A 5,117-nucleotide genomic window follows, 5' to 3' on the forward strand; every position below is an offset into this window, starting at 1 on the left:
AAACTAGGCCCAAGAGAAGTGTGTGTGATTCAATGGCATAGTTCCGGAAAAAATATATTTGCGCACATAAACATTTTTTTTTTACTTGAACATGTATAATTATCGCAAAAATGCGAGTGTATGTTAAAGCGTTCCAGGTCAGCCGCGCAGGCTCAGGAGCTCAATAACCAGAAACGTAGCCGCAGTTGCAGATAGAAAGAAGGAAAATTTATTTTGAAAACGATGTTGATAGAGAGCGGCAACTTTATAATAACTACAACTTGCTGTTGAATTTAAGCAACAGCTGCATTTCAAAGCTGTCATTAGACAGCTTGCCTCGCTTCTTAGTGAATACGTCCGCACCTACGTTAAATGGGCGCTCGACGGACGCACTGGATGGTACTCCTGTCTTCACTTTCAAGAAGAGCTGGTGAACGCGTGGAAGGTTTTCCTTGAGCTCACTCAGCGCAAAGTTATGCGGCACCAAAAGGCACCGAGACAGTTCTTCACTTGAAGACGATGTCAAGGAGTTCACGAAGAAGTCATCCTCTGTGGTGCAGGAGCTGAGGCTGGTCGTTGTCTGGATGCCGAGAAAATCTTGACAGCTCGGTTTTGACGGTGTCGAGGACAGCATTTCGCTACGCTTCATCGTCAATCCATGACAGCTTGAACCTCGGTAGCAAGGTAGCCGCAACCAGCACATCCTTCTGATTCATAGCCGTGTTGAATCTGCGTCAGCAAAAACTCGCATCAGCAAAGTTGCTTTTATCAACAGGGTGACCGGAAAGTTGTCGAATAGCTATAAACATTTGTAAATGGCACCCCCTGTATCTTGCGATATCGTACACTACCTTCAGCAGATGAAGCTAAATTATGTGATAATCCTCGACTGTACGTAGTACGTTTGTGACAAACAGAAAAGCAATAGGGGGAAATGTGAAAATATAAAACATTTGAATATGCGAATCATGTTTGCATGATGTCCACAACTTGAGAGCGCACTCTTCTCACCGGCTTCAACTTTTAGATATTGTGCCAACAAATGTAGTGCGACTCGCACAGGGTCTTCTAATCGAACAGCCAAGCAGACCAGCAGCACGCACCGGAGCGGAAGCGTCGTCTTCCTCGCTCCGTCATGAGCCAAGTCATGTCGCTCGGCCGCATGGCGGCGCCCGCAGAATGTGAGCAGTGTGGCAATATATAAGCAGTCCATTTTTTTCTTAATAGGCCTATGACGTGTGTTAAAAACTGACCTCTTGCGGATTCCATCCAAGACACACTGAGCTAGAGGCCCGCAGAAGTGCAGTCCAGAGATTTTCTCGTGCTCGATCTTTTTCATGGCAACATCGAGCGTCGGAAGTAGGTAACCGCTGTAGTTGTTACCTTGCAGGACGTCGAAGGCACAGCACACGGGCTTCATGACCTGCAGTGTAAAAACTGGATGTTGACCTGGAAGCCGCGAGAATTATACCTAGGAGCTACATACCTTGCAGTATTCCGCTATGAGCTTGGGCTCGTGAGGTTTCTCCAGCCTGGGAGTTCCAAGCTTGGAGAAAATAAATTCCGAGTCCTGCCCTTTTTCTAGCAAGGAATTGATATCGTGCACAACCCTAAATGTTGAATTCGATCTTGTAACAGCCGGGTGCGGCAAGTAGATCCCGCAATGGGTCTTAATCAGGTCAGCTGCTTGCGCCGACAGTCCTTGCTTATTCCAGAGTTTCTGGAACTTGCTGAACACACTCTGTTTTATCCTAGCATAGTCCGCGTCAATAGAATCCGCCCTCGCTGCGTTGCAATTAGGTTCATGGTGTGCGCAGAACACCGATGATGTGGTGGAAGCCGGTGTCTGCCTTCCTCCATGCTGTAGATGAGCGGACATTAATGTACGGGCTCGCAGTTCTGCTCGCCTTCATCGACTCCTTCATCTTGACCGTAGAGGCTGTGCAGCGCGAAGACAATGTTTAGAAATGTGTACCAAAACTCAGTAATTCACAGAGGGGGGGGGGATGCTTTATCTTACCTGAAAGCTTTCAAGAAGTTCGATCCGCTGTCCGTGATCACCTTGGTGACGTTTCCGTGAAGCTCGAATTCACTCTTCAAATGTAGCGGCCAGGCTTTCATAGTTTACGCTCCCTTTCATGCGGCGACATGCTAAGGCGGCAACCTTTCGGTCTAAAGCCTCCGGATCCAGCCATAAAGCTGTCACTCCAAGGTAGCACCTGGAAACCATATATTTAATGAAACATTACACTAAGCAAGGTCGCGAAAATACACGATTTGGTAAGTGGCCTTGGTTTGGGCTAACGCGGAGGGACATTTCTTCATCATGGAAGTGATACTGAGCGCGAATAGTTAAAAACGGACACGATACAGGCCTTCCTTCTTCCTTTTATATTTAAACCTTCGCGCTGAGTATTATTTACACGATGAGATGAACACGAACCAACCATCACAACTCTTTATTCTACGCACTTGTTTCTAAACAAATATCAAGAGCTAAAAGATTCACCCGTGAAAGTGAGTCCAACAGTCCTCGGTGACAGCCGCATGAAGGATAGTTTGAGACGTTGAGCGTAAATTTCCTTTTATCGTTTCGAGGCGCCCATGAAGGCGATTCATGAGCATTGAACGTGTAAAAGCTGTTCTTTCTGGTGCTGTTTCTTTGAGTAACTTCACAAATGATGCTTCCGCTACGGCCGAAAAGGGCTGCACTGCACTGATGACAAACTCCTCAACAAGTCCGTGAAGCCGCTCTAGAGTCACTGAGTGAATGAAGTTCAGTTTCCCTTGAGTCATCCGCTTGGGCGCATTTTGTTCTGGACTCAAATGTTCTTCGCACAGGCTCCTTACTTTTGCCATCATCTCAAACTCGGGGAGGCGTTGCCTGTGCAGTTTCTGTTTACAAAAATATAATAAGCAGTCATTAGAAAGGTTGAAATACCGATAGAAGGGCTGGGGTACTGCTAACCTGCCAATATTGCCAAAAATGCATCAGTACTGACACTCAACACTGGAAACAAAGTAAAATGAAAAAGATGGATTCGAAAGTCAAGCTTACCTTCACATGTTTTTTCAAGTTGTTGTTCGAGGACTTTCCGCAGCTCAACAGCTTCAGTTTTGGCAAACAACGGAGGCTCTTGAAAGTGAAGTTTTCATCTTTGCTATTCTCTAAAACAAACAATTTACTCTGTGCAGGCCACGGCGAAGGGTGCAGAGTTCTCGCGGCCATCCTTCCAAGTTACACGAAGGCCGAGATGGGCAGACGACGTAGCCTGAAGGCGCCTCTACTTTTAATACTCTTCCACACCTCGGCGGTCTGTTTCCCTCCTCACGTGTGCCTGGCGTTTTCTATTTCGAAAAGCGCGTGTTTCCTATTGTCCCCCAAGCCCTTCTTGATTTTGGGGACCCGACTACAAGCCTAATCAAGCGTCAAGGCCTTCTGAAAGCATTATCCTTAATGTCTGCAGCTCTCCGCCACCAGAAACCGGATGCGAGGAAATAGGCTAATGTTATTCTTTCGTGAGGAACACGGACAAGGCACAAGTGACAGCAATCCAGTTGCAGCAATCCAGTTCTATGAAAAGCGTGTACGTGTGGGCCGCATAGTGGACTCCGCGGCTTTCATCAAGCTTTCAGCGGTGACGTTTCCACCCTCACCACCTAGTGTCAGCGCTTCCCAAGAAATTCTGTGCCGTTCTTCCCAGAATCGACCATTTGCGGAAACCTGTAACTCGTCTTCTCTGCCAGGCTTGGTATCCAACCAAAAGGTCTCAAACCCTGTTGACACGCTCATATTATTCAAGCGAATGAAAACTCCAGATGGTCGCACTCTGCCTGCCACAGAGCATAGGTAGGAAAAGGAGGGAGACCGTACTTTGTCACAGAGCTGTGGGGAGTGGGTTGTTCCTTCTTCGAGCTAGAGGAGCAGAGGGGCGGTGGATAAATGGAGAAAGTTGGAGCGACAGTGTTGTTCAGCAGAAAAGTTTTAGAAAGTTTAGTATGAGGTAGATCACGAGTCACTAATACCCGCACAGGAACAAAGGCCCATTTCCTTCTTTTTCCTCTACTGCAGTGCTACAGCCGGTTGAGTGCAATCCCCTTTTCTGCGCTGTACCATTGTACTCGTTAGGCAGCTCTCTCAGTGCCATCTTGAAGCAAACTGGCGACATTGCGGAGTTTCCCCAGAAGGGGGAACTTGATTCGCTTCGTTTCAACAAAGAATGCGAGTGTCGTCTGGGAACGAGACCGTTTGGTTGGAAAACAAGCTTAGGGAGAAACGTTCGAGCTTTTTTTTTTGTTTCGGTGAGTCGTCAAGCGCAGGTGTTTTCTGCCATAGATGCGAGCCGCAAAAAGTGTCGTCGAGAGCATCTTAACATCACTTTAGGTGCTTTTATTTCTATAAAAGGAGGCGGAGGGGGAGGGGGGACAACCGGAATAAAAAGTAAGTAGTAACGTGCCACCTCACATTACCAAAAAATGTTAACGTAAGTACGTTATCCGTTACAGTTCCAAAATGGTAACGAGTACGTTACTAAGTTACCGAAAAAACTAACGCGTTACCGGCAACGCCGTTACTTGTGACGCGTTACCGACAACACTGCAATTTTTTAACCTGAACGCGCAAGCGTCGACTGACCGGCGCTGCTGTGCAGGGAGAAGAAGGAGAGGAGAAAGCCTGCGATGGCAAGGACACGCCCACAATTTTTGCTGCTGGAGTAAGCTTCGTCTGCTACGCAGTTCTCATTAGTGCAAAGCTACCCCTGTGTACCAAAGCTACCCCTGAGTACCATACAATTGCTCGCAGCTTCTTGGGCCTCCGATGCATAAGCATCGGAGGCCCAGGAAGATGCGAGCAATTATTTTTATCAGCTGCATATGGCATGGGTGTTTCTGAAAAGAACGTACATTTAGGATCTGCCTAGCATGCCCAAAACCAGTTGCAATCGTTACTTATGAAAAGCTGATTGAAGAGGAACCTCGATTTTGCCGTGTTAATTTCGTTAAAGCAAATGCTCTAGACACTCTACCCGCAAATACAACTGGGCCTGTACAGTCGTTCTGGGAACGCTACGCGTTTGCACCAGTCGAAAGCCGCAAACACGTAGCAAATAGAACACGAAACGAACATTCCCAGAACT

General features: G+C 47.2%; 1 pseudogene; it reads right to left on the bottom strand.

Moving 5' to 3' along the window:
- Nucleotides 1-253: 253 nt before the first annotated feature.
- On the bottom strand, nucleotides 254-2,119 carry LOC144098026 (uncharacterized; annotated as a pseudogene).
- Nucleotides 2,120-5,117: the final 2,998 nt, after the last annotated feature.

Source organism: Amblyomma americanum, chromosome 7 (assembly GCF_052857255.1).
Source record: "Amblyomma americanum isolate KBUSLIRL-KWMA chromosome 7, ASM5285725v1, whole genome shotgun sequence".
Taxonomy (NCBI): Eukaryota; Metazoa; Arthropoda; class Arachnida; order Ixodida; family Ixodidae; genus Amblyomma; species Amblyomma americanum.